Source organism: Scleropages formosus, chromosome 6, assembly GCF_900964775.1.
Source record: "Scleropages formosus chromosome 6, fSclFor1.1, whole genome shotgun sequence".
NCBI lineage: Eukaryota > Metazoa > Chordata > Actinopteri > Osteoglossiformes > Osteoglossidae > Scleropages > Scleropages formosus.
The window spans coordinates 37,349,311-37,373,567 of NC_041811.1; the positions used below are offsets into that span (position 1 = coordinate 37,349,311).

Sequence of the window (24,257 nt, forward strand, 5' to 3'; positions counted from 1 at the left end):
ACAGCAGCTATTAATCATTTTGCTGTGGTTGAAATTCCTACGTTTAATTGCGCTCTGACACCAAAGAGTCGGGCCTTTGGACAGAATATCTTTGTGTCTAAATACTCATCACATGACATATGTCATGTTTCTTGTGAGGTGTTGGTCAGAATGCAAGTGCGGAGATTGTTGTCCGAAGCGTCGTGGTCGTGAGCCAAAGAGTTGGGGCTCGAAGGTGAAGATCGTAGTCCAAGGAGTCATGGTCATGATTCTGGGAGCAAGGGCTGTTATCCAAAGAGCTGTGATTAAAGGTGGAGATCGGAATCTGAATTCATGATCGAAAGAGCGAGGGCCATGAGCCGAAGAGCAATTAGCAGGAAGTAAAGAGCAAAGCTGAGTGCGAGGAAAGGCGAGGTTTCTCAGTGAGATCCCGTGAACCCTGCGGTGCGGTGGTGTTTCAGTGAGGTGCAGGTGTTTATCATGTCTGTGGAATTAGCCGTGACAACCTTCTCCTGTAGTCCTCTAGTATAATCTCCCCGAGGTCATGACAACATGAAATTAAATTAAAAATGAACAAATGAATAATTGTCGTCATCTTATTAGGAGCGTTTATTAGGCGCAAATACCGCTTTCTAAGACTTTCCCTGTATTAAGATGACATTTAAAATGAGTGTTGCATATTCCATGCAGACATGGATTTTTTGCTTGAATAAAATTGTATACAACAGAGAAAATAGATTCAAGGATTTTTTATTTTTTTTAAATTTCTTTAATCGTAGTCTAAGATGAATTGACAGTAAATAAGAATTTGGGCTGTCTTAATACGTGAAAAAAATGAGAGAGTTATAAAGTTAGAAATTTAAGTAATACAGCGAATTAAAAGTTTTATAAAATGTAAAGAGTGAATTAAATGAGGGACGTTTTTTCAGAAACAATTTGTCAAACATTGCACTGTTTAGACTGGTTACTGTTGCTCAGAAGTTGTGAGCTCGATTGGAAATGACCCTTGTAGGAAGCCAAAGTGTTGTGAATAACACTATAAAAGCCCTGTCAATTACCTGTCGAGGAACGTCATGCTGTCGTATTTTTGTGAAATCCCTTTTCTGCAAATGAACAAATATTTGTACTTATTAAAAGGAGCACATTTTGCAGGGTCTTCACAAATAAACATGTCTCTTTCCTGCATGGAAGCGTACTATTTTCCAGAGTCGTTTCATAGAGTGAACCGAGCTTCACTATTTTTTTATCCCGTATGGGACATCTGGGTGCTTTTAACTTTTAGGGACAATCACGTGGAGCACTTGGTCCAGCGCTGACGAGAGCCCAGGCGTCTCTCGAGGGGTCTCTTGGGGCTAAATATACCCAGGAGCGACAGGGCCAGGTGATCACGGCCAGCCACGCCACCCCCACACAGGAGGCTGAAAAAACCGGAGTGGAAGGCAATGAGAGGGGCTACATGGCACTTTGTTGAGAGAGCAGTGACACGGGAGGCACACGGTCCACGGCTGGGGGTTGCCACTCAAAAGCCAGCTGGTCTGGCTTCATGCCTTCATTTCCTGTTCTCAAAATTTCTTCTTTTTTCTGATCTGCCCAGAATCAGGTGTAGGAAGGGCTGACTTCTTGAAGAGGCCAGGAACGGCGCTGGGTAAGTCCCTCTGTGGTTATTGTGCCCCGTCCCGACCTCTTCCCCGCCTTCGTGGGTGTACTTGAATTTGGTTTTTGGGAACACAGCACGCTGGAAATATGTGGAGCTAAGTCAAACAAGCGAACCTTGAAAAGCAGCGTGAATATGAGCAACGGGGTTATTTGCATGCATGCTTCTGTATTGGGGTTAATGGCGTGGTAAAATTACTCCCAGCTTGAAAAATGCTGTAAGTTCAGAAAAGGCAGCCAGACAGATGTTGTCAGTCATTCCAAAGTATGTACTAATTGACTTATATTGGGATCTATTATGTACTGCTGTTAAACTATATTACAACAGGTAAATTATGACAAACTGCCTCCATAGTGATTTGTAGCTACAAGCTGTATCGCTTGACAAAAGTGTTTTCTTTAAATCTCTGGCTAATTTTAATATCCCTTTAATTTCCCCGTCGCACTCGACTTGAGCTACGTTTCTTGGTCTTTCACAGCTTGTGCGCAGCCAAACTCACGAGCACGGTCACACCTCGGACTTGCTCATTGTTAACAGCTCAGTTGTTTCTCATCTTGATCTCAAGCTTGATTCTTCTGATCATTTAGCTTCAGTCTTAAAATCCCTACTTCACCCTCCTTTTCTCCACATTCGACTAGTTTTCAAAACCAGCGCTCCACCGATCAGGATGCTGTACCTTCCTGAATACTGTAAATTTGTGCTCACAGCACTGTTCTATCTCAGACTCTCTTTCCCAGAATGAAGCTGTTCAGCATTCTAATCCCTCTCTCCTTGATTATCTTGATTCCCTGTCTTCTCTTAAAACCCACTCTGTCTCCCATTCCCACCCTGATTCATGGCCCATGATCACTCTGACCAGCTCCATTCTATAAAGACAGTCTCCAGCACACTAGAACATAGGTGGTGTCTCCCTGGCCTCAATTTTCACTCTAAGTCCTGGATGGAAAACCTGACTGAATATCAGAGCACCATCACATCCATTTGCTCCAACTGTCTCTTCCATATTACAGAAATCAACCAAAAATAATCCCAGACTCCTCAGGTCCAGGATAAATAAAGTGTAATAACTGCACCGCACTACCTGACTTACCTCAGCTCTGTGACACTGTTTTGCAGTTTAATCACCAAAATTAACCCTAACCACCATCATGTTCTGTCTGCCACGTCTGCAAATTCTTCATTTATTCTCCATGTCCCCCATTTTACTACCCCTCCCCTTCTGAATTTCCCTTCTCTGAATAGGACACTGTAGCCATCAACACGTTGGCGATGTGTTTAAAACCCACTGCCTCTTCAGTAGATCCTACTAGCTCTATTATATTTCAGTCTTGTACTCTATACATATTACATACATTTTCTGAACCGCTTGTCCCATATGGGGTTGCGGGGAACCGGAGCCTACCCGGCAACACAGGGCGTAAGGCCAGAGGGGGAGGGGGACACACCCAGGACGGGACGCCAGTCCGCCGCAAGGCACCCCAAGTGGGACTCGAACCCCAGACCCACCGGAGAGCAAGACCCGGTCCAACCCACTGCGCCACCTGCGCCACCTGCGCCCCCTCTCTATACATATTATTTTTTCTGAATTCAATTATGTTTATAAGAACTGAATTCCTACACTCAAATAACTGGCGAATCAAGAAAGGTGAATTCATAAATGGGGCTTTTGAACTCTCGATTAAGTGCATAGAGAAAAATAATAATTATGAACGAGCAGATATTATTTGTCATAGCTGACTACATCACTTGTGGTTCAACAAAGTAAATACTAGCGACTCGCCTAATGGGACCTCGTGGCCCACGGGAGCTAAGGTCTTACAAGTCGGTGCATCGGCCCCTGGCTGGGGCAGCGCCGCTGAGTTTTGGGCAGAGGGCCATTGTGCTGCGATGCCCTCATGCTGGCAGGGACTGAGGGGTCTTTAGAGACTCTACAAAGAACAATGGCTGGCGTGGTGCTGAGCAACCCTTGGACTGAAACCCTTGACCTGCTGAGCAAGGGGGTGGATTTTCAAGCAAGGGGCAGCAGGCTGTACTTCCAGTGGCCCCTTTGAGCAGCCATTCAAGTCTGGATGACGGACGGTTGGCATTGTTCGACTTCGGAGCTGGGCTGCAGCTGCCCGGGCTCCGAAAACGATTGCGCTTGAGCGAAGGCGGTCCCTTCCATCAGCGCAGATATAATCACTCAACTGCCTTCATCAAATGATGCATGGCTGGGCTTGCGTGTGCGCGTGTGAACCACGCATAACACGAGCAGGTGATAAGGCGGGCAATACTGTCACAGTCACGCCTGTAAGGAACGCTTTGCATTCTTAAACGTTGCAGCCTCTCTGACTTGTTTACAGAAGTCCAGCTGCCAACTTTTCCCTTTTTCCGCTCTGTTCTTTCATACCATAGGAATACTTTGCTTCAGACAATTTCCTATTGTAAAATAATGACTTTTCCTCCTATTCCTTCGTTTCGCTTTCGTGAAAGGATGCATTTTGCCGAGTTTTTCACACAAAACACTGACTACTACGGTCCCGAAAGTGTGTTTCTTAAAGAAGACCCAAGGAAACGGGCAGAATTCGCTTCCTGCTTGGGATACAGGAAATCGGAACACTGGCATCTTGACTTTATTGTCTCTTTTAAAAAGCTGAGAAAACAATGAGATCATTGTACTCCGCACAGTCCACCAGATGAATTACTTGCTGACCTTTGAAAGGGAGCAGTCATTAGAAGAAAGACTTGAACTTCATTCTCTTCCGCAACAGAGTACTCGTAAAATTAAAATGCCACAAAGAAACGCGTTATTGACGAAGTGCATTTTTAATAAGGTGAACAGTAAGGAAGAGTTTTCCACTTAGACAAACAAGAGCGGATATACAGCACGTGTTTGGAACAAATGGAAACTTTCAATGTCTTAAACAGCAAATGTAATAATGAACAGTTTTCTCTCTTCATATGAGAGATAGGAGACCTGATCTGTACATGGTGCTCAAGTCAAATTCAAGCGGTTTGATCAAGAAAAAACATATTAAAGCTGGTTGTTTACCTGAACACTTAAACTGATCCAAGGTCCAAAACCTCAGTAAATCAAGTTTTTCTCAAAGACAAGGTAATCATGTATGATGTATGGATGAGTGAGCCAGTGTAAGTAGTGTATCTTGCAGTGTAAGTCACCGCGGTGAATAAGGTGTGTGGGCTCGTAACACTACATAGAGTTCATCGGAAGTCGCTTTGGAGAAAAGCGTCTGCTAAATACATAAATGTAATGTAATATGTAATCAGCTCATTTCATAGCAAGAGTCTCTATAGCGCCTCGCTGGTCATAAGTGGCACAGCCTGGATCCCACGTGTTGAGAATCGGCTTCCGCAGTTTTCACCGAAGAAAACAGAACCGGGGGGAAAAAAATCGCACTTTTATATACAGATGTCAGACTTTGAGTCACGGCGTGTGTGAATTAGCCGGGCGCAAGGCGTCTCGTGCTCGCGACATCCAAAGGGGACGAGACAAAAGGCGGTGACAGCGGCTCCGTGAGCTTGGCGGGGGGGCAGGTTTTCCATGGCACCCATTTGACGCTGAAACCGGAGTGCTGTCGCAACAAAGGGAAGCATGTTTTCCTTCTTGTGCCTCATCTATAATGGATCAAAGGTGTAGCGTTCAGAGCTGTTTGCTCAACCAAATGTCACACCTCCGAGGAATTCTGGGTCCGTCCTGTAAAAGTGCTGCGCCATGTGCCTCACGCCAAAGCGCACGTCCCACAGCACCGCGGCAGGAGCTCCGCGAGCCGCGCTGGCCATGCGCACGTCCTGAAAACACCCGTAGAGGATAGCGGCACCGCGGCCTTCCCATAGCTTCGCCGGTCGAAACACGTCCCTTTCGGTGCAGCAGGACACCTGGACAATAAATGAGCCCCCCAGTGGAGTTCCGATGTTCCTCTGCGATCTTCTGAGTCACGGACACGGTTTTAATATTCGTGTTGCGCTGCGAAGCCATAAATACAAGAAGAAACATGCAGAACTATACGTTCTCCTCTTCATTTGCTGCCAGATTTCTGTGGGTCTTGGACTGGTGCTCCGCAGAAATTTTTATGCGAATGTGTGAAATGATAATTATATATCTCCACATGGCAACCTTGCGGTACAATCTGTCTCTGCTAGCAGCAGCAAGAGGGAAAGCAGCGCCGGACGCCACTCAGCCAGCACTCTTATTTTTACTGGCTTTGGACACAGGCTATGGTGGCCACACGATCGGCAGCAGAGGCATGGGGGAAAATGGAAACAAATGAGACTTACACATACACTATATGGCACGGAGGAAGGAAAAAAGACTTGAAAAAGTCACGTTTCAGAAGCGCCTCGGAAGGATCTCTCATCTGCAGCATTTTTTGACACATTTACCTGCGCAATAATTCTCTGGAGAAGAGCAGCTGTGAGCTGACAATAGTGTTTATGACAACCAATTTGAACTTTCCTGCTGATTTCCGTGGAGAGCTCCGTCCCGGTGTTCGGTAGGGGTGTGGCGGCTGGGGGTGGCGTTGCTCTCCCCTGGGGGGCTCGAAACAATTCAGGGAAAACAAAAGGAACCACACGACTGTGGTCTGTTAGAAAATTCTCTGACGCCATTCTCTGAGAAATAACTGACACCAGACCTAATTTAATTATGTTTCCTCATGCGTTTATTTCGAAGCAGCACATGAAGACTGTAATGATTTCATTTTTTACTTTTAATTACTGCAAATAGCTTGGCAACGCAACTGATGCTAGACAAGTTTTCCCTACAACCCCACGATGCTGGCAGCCTCATGGATAAGGATGCGCGTGTGTGTGTGTGTGTGTGTGTGTGTGTGTGTGTGGGTGGCTGGGTTTGTGGGAGTGAGCGTGTCAAGGATGGCTCAGGGGCACCGTACAAAAACTTCAAAAAGCAAACAAGGGATGGACATCTTTTCAAATGTCTCCCCTTACACTGAAAACATGAGAAAATATAGACATCAAAAGAATATACATTATATGTTATCTGGCATCTTTATTGCTTCTTTCTCAGCTAAAATAGAAAACCGACTCAAAAGTGACGCTTACCTCGAAATTGAGCCGGACATTAATCGATCACTCGAATCTCAGTTTGTATCGATCAGTATCAGTGTCCTCAGGAGCTGCTCGAGTAACAAAAACAGTTTGGGAACGAAGAGTTTACTGGTTCCATCGCCCTTTTCCCAAAGCACAGTGTCGGTGTAACGAGCGTCTTTCGCGACCATGTGGATTTCGACACGAGCTCACTTATCAGCGCGCTGTCTCTGCTCCGTCACACTTGGCGCCACAGAGGGTCGACCCCCCCCCCCCCCCCAGGAAGGGTCTGCACACCGTACCCTCTCTTCTCGGCCTGTTCCTGCACTGAACGCCTGCACCGAAGCTCCGCTCGTCATTCTAAGAGATATTATATAAAAAGAAACGCACTGTGGACACTTCTGATCTACAGACTTCCTGCCCTTGTTCTGGTATCCGTTCTTACAGTGTACATTTGTTTCACTTCTCTGGCCACAAAGTGCATTAAATGCAATGTAGTATTTTCCTCTCTTGATGTATTTGGTTTTAATGTTAACGGTAAATGTCATTCTTTTTTTTTTCTGCAAGGAGCCGAACAAAGAGTCTCGAAGACGACAGAAGGGAAGATTAAACAGAGGCAGACCAAGTTGGAAACTTGACAGGGTCAAATGAAAAAGTAAATGGTAAGGAGAACCTCTGGCCACCGAGTACCTGCTTCACTGGAACGAAACGCAGCAACAGTAACTCGGCTCTTCAGTAAAAGTAAGTCGTCATTGCCATCGCTGGTGAACTGGGAAATAAAAGTATACGTTTTTGTCACATATTTCACGACTGTGATTGTGGTGGAACAGTACAGTACTGGAGAAAGTATATTAATGATTAGAGCGTACCATAGTATACCATACAGGTGATCTGTTCACAGACACTTGTGCACTGTGTCGCAACAGTTACACCCCTGCACTGAAGCCAGATTAAATAATTCATAAATGTTTCATTTTAATATTACTCACACAAAAGTTGACTCAATTAAATGAATTTTTAATACCAAGCATGGTAAATAGCACATTTGCTACGACTGAAATTTTATTATTATCACACACACATACACGCGTTTATGCCATCTTTCTTATTTGTTGTGTGATATAAATGTGGAAATCCACGAGAATATGCGGGCCTAACACTTCGTTACCAAGACACTGATGTCTTTCCCTTTCCCCATGTCAAAAGTCAGCCTCTATTCCACCAGTATTGATGTGTCGCTGTCGCTTTTTGTTTCAAAAAGAAATTAACAAAAGGCCACAGTTACTTTTTTCTATCTATCACACATTCATTTGTGTTATTGTTTCGAACCCAGTGGGACAATGCAGAGACCTGCTCTCCATTCTTCATGTCTTTGTAATATCTTAAGTGGGAAGGTAAAAAAAAAACATATAATAATAATAATAATAATAATAAATGTGTGCAGGGAACACGATAGTGTGAAACGCAAATCCGCACGACTATAATAATTCGAGTTATTCCTTGCGGGGGAGGGCGGGGGGAATATTATAATAATGACAGCAGCAGAAATACACTTGACTGTATTTTTTGCTGTTCTAAAAGACGAGACAAAGCGCTGAACTGTAATATCATACTTTTATTTTCATCCGACTCTGGAGCGAAGAGACAAAACTTCCCTCACAATCCGTCGCACATCATCATGTTGAGCTGCTTTCATTGCTCTTACTTACACTGAGAACGGGGTCCAGAGACACGGGTTCGAATGAATACGATATTAAGCGTCCGCACGCACACTGGTGCCACGGACGGACACACTAAGCGAAGCGCACCGGTCCGAGCAGCAGCGAGAGGCGCGCGATCGGCGAGGCGCGCGGGAGACGCGCGTGCACTTAACACTAAATAAATAGCGCCGGTGCAGAGCCCGCCCCCTTTTCGAAAGGCCCGAAGTGATTTTTACCGCGCGCGGCGGAGCGGGAAGCACGGAGATCCGCCGCTGGGATTGTGGAGGGAGGGAGCAGGGGAGCGGTCCTCCTCCTCCTCCTCCTCCTCCTCCTCATTGCAACCTGCAGCATCACCAGCATCAGCAGCATCAGCAGCATCAGCAGCATCAGCAACATCGCCTTCGCCTGTCTTCACCTCCGCCAGCGGGAGCAACGCCTCACGTACGGTTAATCCGGCACCCCCCGCCCATACCGCCCCCCCCCCCCCCCCACCCGGCACACAGCTGGACGCCCCTCTGTACCGCGACCTTCATCCTTCAGGACTCTGCTTCGTCCCGCCGGCGACACAGAGCACTTTTCTGTCGCTCCGCACACGCTCGCCGCGTCAACGTCCTACTGATTCCGCGCAGGATTTAGGAGTTTTTTTTTCTTTTCTTTTTCTTTTTTCCTTTCTTCTCTCTCTTTCCTTGTTTTTTTTTTATTTAAAAAAAAGAAAGAATTAACAGAAAAAAACAAGATTCCCGATTTTTCAAGAAGACTTTTTTCAAGCGACTAAGACTAAGAGAAGCGCCCGCCCGACCGACTATGCTGCACGCGCGCGACACAGTAAGTACAGTTCCGCGCTCCGATTGTCTCGTGAGGGCGCGAGGGCGACGCGAGCGGCCGGAGTGTCGCGCAGGAGTGTCACGAAGCGGCTGCTTCGGTAACCGCGGCGCTTCGCCAGCTGAGCGGGACAGTAACGCCTCGGACGCGAGGGGCGGCTGCTCGCCTCGCGCCGCGCTCACTCAGCCGGTGACGGTCGCGCGCTGCCCGCTGCCCGCAGCCCTTAAGTTGCTGTCCACGTGCACTTAGTTTACGCCGCGGAGCTTTTCGGACGCGTCGCGTCTCGAGCGCTTAAGTTAGTTAGGGCAGCTTGCGCACGGCTGCTGTGTGGGAGAAAGAAGGTGGGGAGCGACGCCGGGCTTCGTACGTTTGTTCGCAAACCTAGGCTAATGGTAACCTAACCTAACCTACCCCTAATCCTAACCCTAACCCTAACCCCTAAAGCTAATTTAATAATGGAATGTCATTCGGACAGATTCGGTTCAAATAGAAATAATTACACAGATATGATGATTCAAAACGTACCGGGTCCCAGCGAACAGGCAAATAAAACGATTTCGTCTTAACGAGCTGTTCCTGGAATGTGTGCGTGTGTCCTGCACGGCATAATTAATTAATGTCGTCAATAGAGAAAATAAGAGCTGCGTGTGCGTGACAGAGAGGGTGAGTGTGTCTCTGTGGCTCTGTGTCACTCGTGTGTCCCTCTTCTTCTGCCCTTGTTGTCTCTCACTCTGGTACCTCTTATACACCATATATGTAAGAACCAGGCGTCCAGCACCTGTGACTTTCCCCAAAAAGTGCTGCTCCTCTCACGATGCTTTTCGGATGTACTTTCAACGTCAGTCCCAGCGTGTCTCTCAGCTGTAGGTGGCCAGGTGGCCGTGATTTACTGTAGCTCTGAAGAGTGTGAACAGTGGGTTGCAGGACATGGCCGTACTCAACATTGGGCCTCAACCCCCAGAGCCCGACGGCGTGAAGGACGGCAGAGTGTACAGTACAGTGAGAAGTGTAGAGTACCGCGAAGAGTGTACAGTACAGTACAGTACGGTGAGGAGTGTAAAACACAGTAAAGTGAAGAGTGTACAGTACTTGGCCACTGCAGCATGAGCAGCTCAGCTTTAGTCTCTTTTGTTATTTCAAACACTTTGCAATATTTGCTTCAGATGATAATTTGTTTGCCCAGCACTTCCACAGATACCAGGGTAAAACCAGGGTCTTGTGGCTCCAGTGTAGAGACGTTTCCAGAACACAATGACTGCAATCTGCTGACAGCTGGCGTGGCGACCCGACCGCCAAGCGCTGCTCGCACGTGTCCCACGTGTCCCACTCCTGTCCACCGTCCAGTTGTCCTGTAGCGGTGTCCCGACCCCCCGTGATGTCGGGGTCTTCAGTGTCGACGGTGACAAGTAATGGGGTTAGAGGGACGTTTATTACCTGGTCATTAATGTGATTTCAGGCAGATGTTTGCTACAAAATGGCTTTTTGAGAGACGCCAGAAAAACGCTCATTTTCAAATAATTGCCATATCAATAGTTACACCTCAGCTATATTGTAGAGGTATGAAAAACACAGAGGGGAAAAATGTTTAAAAACACAAGTGCACACGAAGAGCAAAGCATACGGCGTTTGAAAGTGGAAAATCATATCAAACTAAGACCAGTTATTTCTCGGTTGTAATAGAATCGTGATTTGAAGAACCGGATGTCTTATCCTGTGTGTGTGTGTGTGTGTGTGTGTGTGTGGATTACACTTTTTCAGCTGCACTGTGGTATCGCTATAATTGTTGTACAGCTTTGTGTGGCAACGGCGGTCAATAAAAGGGGTTTCCTATTTCTTGGCCGACCCTCCAGCGGGTTGGTGGCCTTCAGGGGTCCGAGCAGCACAGGTTTGCTTCGAAAGTGACAAACTAAATAAAACGTTACAATGTGGCTCTAGCTGCGCTCCCTGAAATGAGTGTACAGGAAGGGAACGTGTTCTTATTCCGATGACCTGAGTGCACTTTTCTGGGAGTCGGTGACAAGGACACGTGGAAGGGAACTGACTGACTGACTTATTTATGGACGTTTTTCTAGGAGGGACCCGTAGCTTTCATGGGCTTCTTAAAGGAGCCCTTGGCCTAGAAACGCTGGGACCCTCAGCTCTGGACTCATTAATCTATTTACATGTTCGATGAAGCGGCAGCTTGTAAAGTCCGTATTGCGGGGTCCCCGACGCACTCGGCCTCCCTCCCCCGGTGGCCTGACTTTCCTCACTCGCCGCTCAATCGGTCGATTCAAACGAACGACTTATTTCAAAAAGAAAGCGATAAAAAGTTGACGGTAAGAAGGGCACCTGATTAGCATCACAGAGGGGCGTTAGATGGCTCGTGTGTCACCGTGACTGACTGACGGAGCCCTGTTCCCGAGAAGGGAGCAGCGACACGCTTTCGCACACTCGCCTCTCCACGTGATGTGCGTGAAGGAGGGTGGCCGCAGCATGCCCCCCCCCCCCCCACACACACACACACACACACACACACACACACACACACACACACACACACACGGCATCAAGTGTAAGTTGCACTCAAAGGCCTCCTCTTCCTGGCTTCATGACAGTTACTGGGGACACATATATGTGCAGCATATTTAATGGTGTCGGTTTCATCAGCAGTGGAACTTTCTGAAAACAGAATGTCTACAATATACGGGATAATATTTTGCAGAAAATTGCACAGTTTCTATATATATATATATATATATATATATATGCTAAGTAACATATTTATCGTCATATATATATAAAACTCCAAGTGTGGAATCTTTTGTCCGTATAAACATTTTGTAATGTGTGTGTCGTCTATTGAATGAACTGAAAACACACACTTTTGCGCGCAAGAAGACGTGTTTATTTTCGGACCTGGAAGTTGCTACATCAGCATTTACACGTCGCCGCTACTCTTAGTAGTTGTGCAAAGTTATTACACCTTGAGCCAAGTATTAAGGAGGAGGAAGGGTGTCGTGCTGTAACATTTTATTAATTTCATGCCACTTTGTCACTGTATTCATGCCCCCCCCCCCCCCCCCCCATCTGCTGTGTTTTAGAACCGGAAAGAACCGCAAGTTTCCTTTTTCCATTCGTTTGTTTCGGTTACGTGGCAGAATTTGTATACAGATGCATTTTTTGTGCGATACACAATAGCAAACAATATCCAGAGGAACGTAGCACTAATTTCTAGCAGCTGTTCTCTCGATACTTTTTTGAATGAGCAAAAAATGGAGCCTGGAACCTTTTATCGTAGTCGGAAGAAATATTTCTGACCGTCTGACTCTTTGGAGAGAAGTGCAATGTGTCGTTTTTGTGCAGCACACGTCTCCTCGTAGGTACCAACATTAAATCACGTCATTCATAAAATCCAGTGTTTGTAGCGTCTGCTTTTTTTGGGGGGGGAGAAAACTGTTTCTGAAGGCTATTGTTTTTGAAAAGCAAATATACAAAAGTATATTCATATTAATATGCAACATCGCACAACAAAAGTCTCTATCTAGTAATTAAGTCTGATAAGTTATTATTTCTCCTGTAACTGGAGGAGTGTGTGTTGGGCGTATTCACCTGGGTATTTCACATCACAGTGGAATATCTCACTCTTTGATGTTTGATTGTAATTGGAAAAAGCATATTTCAATATATTTGCATATCATTTTTGCTCTCGGTATGTGTACATTTCTCTCCCTCATTTTTTCCCTTTTTTTGCTCTTGAAAAGGAAAAGGGACACAGTGTGGAGAAAGACAGCGCCGTGTGACAAATATAGCTGGAGAGCCAGTGTAAAGGCAGTTGGGGGGTCGGCAGGGTGGGTGGGGGCTGAGGTTATGAAGGACGGGGGGGGTCTACGTCTGCGTCTGCTATTTGTACCCGACTTTGAGAAGCGGTGAATGTTTGTAGCCTCACAGAAAATGCAGAAACTGAGACACTGACAGGTGAGACACCGACAGGTGAGACACGGAGCTCTGAGTGAACATCCAGAGTGTTCGTTCAACGGCGACACGACAGAGACAAAGTCCTGCTGCTCTTGGATTTCGATCCGAGGACGTAAATCCACACGTCCGAACAATTTCCTCATTTATTCGTTCCTATCATAAATAAATTCCGTAGGAATCTCCCGGGCTTTTCAGTTCTACGTACGTCAAGAGCTCCAACTGCAGCGATACCGCACTAAAAGTGCGAAATCCATGAGGACCGTTGTGTGAACGATGCTGCAGAAGAGCGGTGAACACTGGAGGTGGTGACTGACAGCAGGTGAAAACTCGCGTCTGCAGGCGGGTCAAAAAGGGCAATTTCAAAACTGCCGTGAGGGCTTTCTTATTATTTAGCAGTGATTTACTGTGTTTCTGTGCCTCCAGCGACTCGCTGAGGGCCAGAAACCAGCAAGCTCATAGTCAGCGTGTGTTTTTGTTTTTATTTTCGGTTGAAGCCCGTGACTTCTTCATGTACGACTTGGTGACAGAGTCCAGTCGCAGCAAAAATGTGGAAATGAGAGGCTGGATCTTTCAAGGGCTTCTTTAAAAGAGATGAAACATGCAGTGAGTTAAATCGAGTGACTGGTCCTTTCGTCTTTCGGCGTCTGAGCTCCTGCGTTGGCAGGATGCAGGGTTTGTTGTGCGACGGAGCGCCGTCGCCGACGCCCGCTGCCTTTCGGGCGTGCTGCCCCACCCCGGCGAGCCACATTCTCGCACTCTTTGGCATCGCAGCGAATTTCCCACAATGCAAATATTTCCAGCAAATGTCATTTATCTGTGTCATCGAAACAAAATAGCACATGAGATCCGTGTGCACCGAGCGCTCATCGTAACCTGAGCAACGTGCAGCAATAACGTGAATAAATAACCCAGACATTCATTTTTAAAGACGATATTGTAGCCATTCAGTGTTTGTGGGCCTCTTTCCTTTTGAAAACAGAACTAAAATAACGTTTGAGTTTCTCAAATAGAACATGTTATTGTTATAATGTTCAGAATAAATACATTAATACTTGCTGACATTCTCAGAAGGTGTTCATGTTAACTTTTTTCTAGGTGAATATTGGAGAAATTAGCTACACGTTGGCAGAGAAATGTTTCTTTTATTGTTTCGTGGTTTCAGCCAGAACCACCAAATGAGCTCCAGGGACACGGTTTAAAGAAAGGTTCTGGAGAAAATAAGCGTGTCCCACATAGCAGGTGTGCGAGCGCAGTTTTTACCCTGTCGCGTGTGCAAGTGAGCTGGCCACTGTCGCCAGCTGGGACCAGTGTGTGGGAGGGGTGGTGACCCCAGAGGAAGGAGAGCCCATCAGTGGAGATGACCGCTTCTCGTACCAACGCTGTGCAGCTGCCGTTCTTCGTTACGCTCCAAAACACCGTACGTGTTAAGCGTGGAACGAGAAAGTGCGCCAATAACACATTCTTAGGGTACGGTTATGAAAACGGGGGTGCGGTGGTGCGATGGGTTTGGCCGGGGCCCGCTCTCTGGCGGGCGTGGGGTTCGAGTCCTGCTTGGGTGCCTTGCGATGGACTGGTGTCCCGTCCTGGGTGCGTCCCCTCCACCTCCAGCCTCGCGCCCCCTGTTGCCGGGTTAGACTCCGGCTCACCGTGACCCTGCTTGGGACAAGTGGTTTCAGACGGTGTGAGTGTGTGAGAGTTATGAAAACTTTCATCCTTAATAAACTTTAGAGCAGATGTTTAATCTCCAGGCAAGTTTTTTTGGTCTGCTGTAAATTCCCTGTATATGTGGACGTACCACACTGAAATCCCCATACTTATTGTAACGGAAAACACGGTTTAAAATGTGTTTAAACACCGAAAACAAAATTTGGAACTGATTTACCCAATCAGTTTCAGCTAATGTTCTAAACAGCTTGTTTGGGGAAAAAAAAAAATCTCAAAGGACTATAATGCTACAGAAACGTTTTAAAAGATATATTATTGTTTCCGGTCAATTTCTACTGTCCTTAACCACTCCGGTGCTGCACTGTATGGCGGCAGCGTCAGTTCAAAGGACAGACGCTCAGAGCAAATGGATTATTAATGATTTTCTCGCAAGTTGTTGTTTGTACTGTACTTTTCCGCTTTGATCTATGGCTTCTTGGCCTCAGCAGCTCATCTCGAGTGCTGGCTGGTGACGTCACGTATTTTACTCATACTTTATAGATGCATATTCTTGGAAAAAAAAGGGAAGACAAGAGAGGAAATTTGCAGCAGGGCTGTCCGTGCATTATTAATGATGGTCTCAGCGCTATATATGAAACCTCATATCCACATTACACTTCAAGGTTTGCTGGTTAAAGAGGAGTGGAGGTTTTAACTCCTTCTGGTGGTGGAGTTTCCACTGAAGTCATGAGATCTTTTCAGAGGGAAATGACCTTGTCTGAGTTTCAAGGCAACACAGAGGGTCAAGCTCTCCGGCTGGAGCTGGGACTCCTCGAAAAGGGCGCCTGTCCGTGGCACCAAGCCATGGTGGAGAGGCCTTGGCGCACCTCCCACTCTGCTTAAATGGCACTGGGACAGAAATAGTTTGGCCACGAGACCGGGCTGTGTGTGTGTGTGTGTGTGTGTGTGTGTGTGTGTGTTTGCGTGTTTGCGTGTGTTGCACGAGCACTCCCCTTTTTCGCTCATGATCCACACGTTTGTTGCTCAGGGTAAGAAGTTCATTGTTTTATTTCGGGAGCTTTACTTTGTTTACGCACAGCCTATAAATAGGGGAGGAAGCTCGGGGTGTGGTGTGGACACCTAGCGTCACGCTGGCGCGCTTTACCCCCAGCCTGAGGTTCTCGTGTCACAGCCTGCCTCCACAGCAGCGATCGCTCTCACACATGCAGGGAGTACCTGATGAAAGTGCTATTTACAGCAACTCCTTTACGCCCGTCACAGTCAACGGTGCACGGACAATAAGGCCAGCAAACCTTCCTTTCTATTCTAAATTCAAGATGAGGTCATGGGAAGACAGAGCCGCTACCAGCTACTGGGCTCAAGGCAGGAACCGGCCCAGGATGGAACACGGAGCCATTCGGGACGCAGGCGGCCACACCCGCGCCCACACTCCAGGGCTCATTTAACGTGAACAGTCCATATAACCTCCTAGTTTGGGATATGACGCTGTGAGGGGAAACTAGAGCGCCCATCTGAAAGCCATGTGACCCAGAGGAGAAGGTGTGAGGTCCACATGGAAAGGATTCGAGGGGATCAAAACAGGGTCCATCCCTCTGCCCTGCACACTCACCAATAAACACCAGACATGAAGCGTATCCTTGCCATACTGTTTATGACCTCTACATGTTGAACACCTATACCTTTTCGCATATATTCTCTATGAGAACTCCACTTTCCAAAATTTCACCTGATTTAGCTGCTTCAGATAGTGTTTCAGGCCTGGCTGTCAACAGTAGCCTCGCCTCGCTTTGCGGGGATGTTTGAGACGCAAGGTGTGGGATTTCCAAAACTCTTTCTACACAGTCCAAGTAAACTATGCAAATTCAGCAGACTGGGTCTTGTTGCAACGAGGTAAATTCATGTATATTCATGCTGCAGCTGTGCAGCTCCTGGTTGTGCTGAACTCGGTGTACGGAGCAATGGCAGAGCTCATTCTTGTGTCACGTAGCCCAGGGCGTAGCTCGCAATCCTGGGGCCCATGAAACAAAATCCCCCCCTCACCCTTCAATAAAATCAAGTTCAGTATGCTTCTCTAAAATAATTTTGATTTTGGGTGGGGGTGAAAACTTTAGGAACAGGAGCCCCCCTTGAAAAAAACTCAGCATCATAACTAAATAATTAGCTAAAGTTTAAAATATTCACTCTGCAGACACGCCCCCCCCCCCCCCCATAGTGGAGACCCCCTTGAAGGAAATCACTGCTTTATAATTTAATCCTTCAAATAATTTGCTCAACGATTGAGGTCGTGTATGGGGAAACCTTGTGGAGTGGGGTGGGGCGATGATGTTCAGACTGCATTCGGGAGGTTTGACATTGAGGATTCCCCAGAAGGCAACATTACTAACTCAGTAAAAATACCTTGGACAAGAATCTGGGTTGCAAGTCCCTGCTTGCTGTCATGGCTCTTAGACTTTGAACCATTACCTGCTTCCCTCATTGGCTCCGTCCCACTGAGCTGCTTGGTAGCCCAGGTAGTGCAGGCCTGAAACCACTGCCTGCACACTATCACATTTTTTTGGACACCTTCCAAAAATTAGTTATTCTTATTATTATTATTATTATTATTATTATTATTATTATTCAGGATGAAGCAATAATATCTGGGACCACATTCCAGCCCCGAGTGGCCCAGCCCAACAACTCAAATCACATTCGCCACTTTATAAAAAGAGTTTGCAAATCTTCTTCCTGTTTATGTGCTGCCCCACCCCGAAGAAAACTCAAATGACGGCTGCGGCACGAATGAACTGACTTCAGAAAAACATTTATAGAAAATACAATGTGTTCATTACATTAGCAGAAAGAGATACTTAGATACAGACACGTGATTAAGTGCAGTTAGTTCGTTTCTTTCCAGCATCTGAAACAATGTTCATCACACGCGTAGCTGCGTAAACCTTTATCAGAATATCGACGATTCCTGATCACCTTCCTAGCAATTTTTTTATTTTTTTATTAAATATTTGTAAACATTTAAATTACAAGAGTAGCTGCATAACGATTTATCCGTTGTTTAACAGGCATGATCTCAAAGTTATAATCATGAACATTTACACATTACATGAACTTAAGGGATCATGAAATAAGCTTAATAAGCTTGATTCAAATAAGCTTGAATCTTGTTTTTTTTTTTTTTTTTTCTGCGTAAAACCACCACCGTGAAGTTTCTGTGGGTTGAAGTCACATCAGTGCTGCTTTTCAAATATCTGAATTTGAAAATCTTGATTATCATCATAATTGTAACGATAATAGTTTTACTATTTTTGTCTTTATGTTACACGAGCAAGAACTTCTACGTTAACCCCGACAGTGATGTGTGAGGAGCACGTGAGGAACATGAAACCTTTGAGACAAAATGTAAAATCAGACGATCCGGGCCTGTGTTTGTTAGCTGATGTTGTTGAACAATATTGCAATAAAAACTACAATAATAACACACAAGTAACACAACATAATCCAATGCACCTTCCAGCTTTCTCATTGTCCATCACTCGTCTTTTATTCTTAGATTCGTTTTTACTTTTTTTTCAACTCTGCATTGTGACTCACAGTCAGAGGGGTTCATAATCTTAATAAGTAGGGCACCTTATCAAAGAGAATAGGAGCCACAGCTAGAGAGCTTTCCAGAGGCGTCGTGCGAAACAGACGGGAAAAGGCTGAACAGTTGCGCACTTTCGCTTGTTGTTTCATGCTGTTTTTGTGAAACATCATTAATGAGCTTACACAAGCTTAATTTGATAAGCCTGTCCGTCAGCAACGTGTGTTTTATGTACCACATGTCCCCTTTCTGTAAATTTTCCCCCGAACACGCATTGCCATGTAGCATGTTGATGACCTACTTCTAATACTGTTGGGGAAAAAGGGATAAGCAGAAATAAAAAATGGTTCTATCTTTCCGTGGGAAGTAGATTTTAAAATCCCATTTTCTCTTTCTGTTTTGCTGTTTTCCTTTCAGTTTGGGGCACTAATAGGAAAAGAAATAGTGCAAGACAATAACAGGAATTATTCTTGGATGCTCGCCGCCTCCTCGGTTAATTACGTGTGTAATTAGACATTCTTTTGGCAGCAGCTCTAATTGGCTTTGTTGGGGGCGTGCTGGTCACCGAAACAAAGGGGGGAAGAGTGGATGGGCACATTGTTTGTCACTGGAGGGTCTTGGAAAAGTTAGACTGCACACATGAACATGTCAGAGCGAAAGGAAAGAAAAAGTAGGAGACTCGGCTGTGCTCTGCGGCGCTCGGAGGTTTTACGTGACCAAAACAGCCTGGGCAGGTCAGTAAACTTCGCCTAGAAATTAATCCCAGCGTTCAAGACAGTACCAAAGAGACCATCCAGTGTGTCTCCTGAACCACTGGTGCTGATGAGAAGCACCAAATGCAGCACGAAAAAAAGTTATTTCCAGATGTTGCCTTTTCATCTTAAGCATTTTTATTAAAGCTGGAAATAAATGTTGTTATTGGTGTTCATTCTCATCACACCTGTAAAGTAGGACCAAACATATGTATCCTAAGCATTACACTTGTAGTTTTTGTTGCGTAGTTGGTTCTGAACACTAAGGAGGATAAAATAAAATGAAGGGGTGGATCTGTACTTCAAAGTCTACTTGGAAAGTACATTTAACACTGTATTGTAACATTGTATGTAGCAGTCAAGGGTACTTAGAGAATAAGGTGCCATAACTGATCACCACGACCCAACCAAAGAGCCTGAGAAACAGCAAGATACAACTGAGTGAGCGATGCAAACGACAGAGCACTTGACCTATTGAGCACCGAGAGATGCAGAACATACAGGTAAACCTACAAAGTTTAAGGTTATTCAGTATAGGCTGGTTGTCCATGGTAATCGGCCAAAACTTGAGCACAGAAAACACAGAGAATTACAGGAGTAAAGAGGGCGACTGTCACTTGTGACCAGGTCTTGACAGAACTGGAACGTGGGCACCTCAAATCCTTGTGAACCTCAGTAGCCCAACCAGAGTCAAGCAGAGCTGAGTCAAGAGTCACAGGCAACTGAAGGTGTCATGGCAAGAAACTGGAAGTGTGATCTTGGGGTCGAACCGAACTGTCCGCCACAAGTCCACAGACGCTACAAGAACTCAAGCCCAATTCGGTGGACCGAACTTCTCCGTGCTCCATTTCCAGCTCCCGTTTACTGCTCTTCCCTCTCGGACTGGTTTGGTCTAATGTCGGGCCGCCATGCCAAGCTGACAGAGAATTTTGCAGCCAATTCAAGCAAGAATAACGTTGAGCTGCTGTAACGTAAATATGTGCGATGACTTGACAGTTTATTAATTAGCAATTCTGACTTAACCTGTTTAAGTAGCTGGAAGAAGAAATTACAGTTATTTCCTCTCACTTTCTAGTATGATCTGTGTTATTCCATGAGATAGTGAATAATTTTAAGTATAAAGCCATCTAGCTGTGCTCATATCTGACCATAGCTGACCATTTTATGACAGAAAAGTCTTACATCCTTGTAGTGATGCTGTACAGGCTGTGTGTGTAACAGTCTGCTCTTCTTATTTGTTCTGCAATATGGGAAGTGTCACCGTGACCGTAGTTTTTTTCTTTTTTTACATTAGGGTTAAGGGTAGGAGGAGCAGTTGGGTTTTTGGTTGCTTGGTCACGTAGGCGTCGCCAGGGTTTCCCGTTCCCTGCCGAGCCGAGTCATCTGGCAGGAGTCGTCCCGTGTCCCGACTCTGCACTCAGCCCAAAAAATAGACTCCACGACCAGTAGTACAAGTGGTTGTAGAGCTGCTGGAGATACAGAGCAGTAATGCAGAGCACTGAAGTAGGAAAAGGCCATGGAACAATTAGTCCCTTCCAGTCATGAATAAGGAATCGGTGCCGAGCCCGACTTGCTCTCATGCCGGTAGCGAAGTAAAAATAACCCTATGTACCTAGTAATGCAGAAAGAAGAGGCTAAGAAAGTAAGAGTCCACTGTGTTGTGTGTTATTTTGTGTTTGCCCAGTAGTGCCTTACAACTAGGCGGAGGACCCCTTTGGCATCTCCAGGCTTACCGAGACCATGCAGTGCGCTCATATGGAACATATTAGCAGAACTGACTTGCAGACATGTGGAAACACTAGGAAATAAACACAAGGGTTACTAAGGTTAACTCATTTGGTCATGCTGCAGGGGAATCTTGGTCATGACATTATAAACACTGGAAAAATGTCGAAGAAAAATACAGTATTCATTCGACAGAGCAGAAATTTTTCAGAAGCACATTTTCATTATAAAATGGGAAACTGATGCAAATAGAAGTCAGTCAATTCTAGTTTCTCCTGCAAAAGGGGAAGGAGGCAACATTTTTCAAAGGGACAGCAAGCAGAGTCAGGCTTTCTTAGTACTCAGTAAAAGAGGCAATAGGTTGGGTTCCAGTGCAGTCCTCAGACTTCCTCTTTCAACATTTCCAATTGTCTCTCAAGTGCCCTCCTAGAGCTTCGTAAAAGTGCTCCACGAGCTAGAAATTAAGCTCCAGATCATTGCTTTTCAGTTCCAGTAAACACCAGTGCCAAATGTACCACAGTGCTGCTTTGCCACAGGGGATAAAAAGGGAGAAGCGAGTGGCTCGGCACTCGGCTGCGTCTGTGACGCCTGTGTGCCTGAAGGCTTAATTCCGGCCAACGGGGAGCATTTAATAATTGCTGTCACAAGATCACATTTAATTCTCTTTTTCGCTGGGCTGCTACAGGATGGTGGCACAAGGAATTGTCAGCGGAGATTTCCAAACCAGTTGAGCCTTAATTAGGCTGATTAGGAAGCCAACGAAGCAAGATATGGTGATGATGAGATGAACCCATTAAATCTGTGTGGTGTTTTCTTCTGAGAGGGACGGACGTCAAACCAAGGCCCCCCCAATCCCCACTGTGGCTCCATACCTTCCTTCCCCGTGAACATAACATAATTGCCCTAACATAATTTCGCTTTTTCTTAGCCGGTATCCCGGTGGTTAGACAACTCCCACCGTGGCAGGTTCAAATCCCACATACTGCTGTAGTTCCCCTGAGCAAGGTACTTACATACCCTGAATTGCTCCAATAAAATTACCCAGCTGTATAAATGGGTAAATCATTGTAATTAGCTTAACATTATAGTCCAAAGTCCCTTTGGAAAAGAGTGTTGACTACATTAATAGATGTCAAATGTCAATGTACTGCTGTCCCAGGTTTTTGCCAGGTAACTGTTACTGGGTGTTGGGCTGAGCCTTTGAAGTGGATCTATTGGGTTTGTCTTCCTTTAGTAGGACTGGGCACATTCCCAGCGTAAAGTGCCTTGACCAAATGGTCAGTGACAGAAAAGACATCAGGTTTAGTGTGGAGAGGGAAGAAGGGCGCCCTTATGCTTGGTGCATATGCAGATTTTCTCACCCCGGATCTCGTTTCCAAGTCTTGACAGTCTGTCCACAGCTGCTCTGGGCGATCTATGATGCACAGCAGCCAGTTGGCTCACTATCTAGGCAGCGTGGAGAGCACAGCCCAGTCATTCTACATGTGCCTCATGTATTGGCGTACTTTCTGGTAACAGTGTGTTCGGCAATGCTGTCTGGGCACTGTGCCCCCCCTTCTCAGCGTTACTGACAACTGACGTACGACCAATGTGAAGAGTTTTTCTTCTCACTGGAGGGAACCTAACGTTAATCGTTCTACGGAAGCCTCCGTTGACAGATGTGAAAGGCTGTCCTTGCAAGAAACACACCTGCCACCATGAGTGGGCTTCACACTTTGGGTGGGGCCCTGATCCATCCATCCATCCATTGTCAACACCCTCTTGTCCCAAGGAGGGTCGCAGCGAACCGGAGCCTAAGCCGGCAACACAGGGCACAAGGCCAAAGGGGGAGGGGACACACCCAGGACGGGATGCAAGGCTGTCGCAAGGCACCCCAAGCAGGGCTTGAACCCCTTGACCAAACCCATAGCGGGCACCGGTTGAGTCTGCTGCGGGGCCCTGATCCAAGGACTGTTTCTACAAGAGGTTCATGGGTAGGGCATTTGATGGTGCACATCTCCTTTTGTCCTTGGGACATTCCAAGATGAATAACATAAAATGGGTGGGGGAGTACAGTCTGCCTCCATTTCAGCTCTGATTAATGCACTTTCCCAGTCGCTTGTTCTCTCCAGGCTCCAGCTGTCCGTCTGCTACAAGGCAGAAGAAAGCGCTGGACTTTAGTGAAAGAAAATGTTTCTGGAGGAAGGCGGGTTTTAAACATTTCAGATGTGTCTTCCTTAGAGTAGAACATGATACCCTGTGCGTGCACACACACACACACACACATTTTCAGAACCGCTTGTCCCATACGGGGTTGCGGGGAACCGGAGCCTACCTGGCAACACAGGCCACAACTGCACCCCCCATACCCTGTGCATTCTGATAGAATCTTGAAGAATCTAGAATAATGACTATAACTTCTATGAGCTACTGTTTTGTATGTAGTTTTGGGGTAAAAATGCCATCTCTGTTAGAATGAACTTTAACGAAACTCTTCAAATGGGAAAAATGGCTTTTTCAATACATCAGCGAAAGTGAAAGTGCTTTAGGTACCACATTGTTGCTCCAGTCGGATTACAGTGAAAAGTGTGCAAATATCCTTTGGGTGTGTTTCATACGTCAGCGCTGGGAGCTTTTGCGCTCCAGTGTGTAGAAAAGATGAGTAAGGTGCTGCTGAGGAGCAAAAGTGGAAGCCTGGTGATAGATGCACTATAGGAGAGTGCCCTCTTTCTGTACCTTGCAGCAGTGACAGCTGAACAAGTGCGATATTTCAAGGCAAACTTCTCATTCGTGGCTTTTTTAACAAGTTCGCAGCCGGTTTTGCTGAAGGAGCGTGGAAAAGCATCCGAGTTTGGCCACTGAAAGGGATCCCTGTAATACAGGACTATAAATGCCCCCCCCCCCACCCCCCACCCCATGCCTTTAATCCACCGTAGCACCCAAAAAAGGAGCTATTTAGAGATTACTATTTGAAACAGAAATTCAGTTCATCCATAATTTCACACATTCTCTCGTAAAGGCCTTCATTTTCCTTGGAGAAAAAAAAAAAAAAAAAACGCGGTAAACACACATTTGAGAAAGCGCTCAGGGTTCTGCTCTCCCGCGCTGCCCCCGTCGCGTCAAATCCAAAATATTAAGACTGCTTTGTACGATAAACCGTCCACCCCCCACCCCCCGACTCTGTGCGGTGGGCTGCCTCGCTCACTTTGCGATTTCAGTTGCGTTGCGTCATTGACCCTTTCAAAATCGCTTCGGCGTAAATGTATTTTGTTTTAATCTCCAGCGCCGCGACGATCTGGAGCCGGTTAAAACGGGACAGGCGTTTCACCAAATCCAATCGGCTGCTGTGACAGAACTGCAGAGAGGTGTGTGTGTGTGTGTGTGTGTGTGTGAGTGTGAGCATG

General features: G+C 46.1%; 1 protein-coding gene across 4 annotated transcripts in view; it reads left to right on the forward strand.

The window, feature by feature from the left end:
• The first annotated feature begins 1,434 nt into the window (after positions 1-1,434).
• Positions 1,435-24,257, forward strand: part of mef2ca (myocyte enhancer factor 2ca) — a 67,535-nt gene continuing 44,712 nt past the window's right edge. For 2 of the 4 annotated variants that reach the window (XM_029252923.1, XM_029252929.1), the window contains exons 1-2: positions 1,435-1,624; positions 7,244-7,338. The gene's annotated coding sequence lies outside the window, so the exon portion shown is untranslated. The other 2 variants (XM_029252928.1, XM_029252924.1) reach the window with 2 other exon arrangements.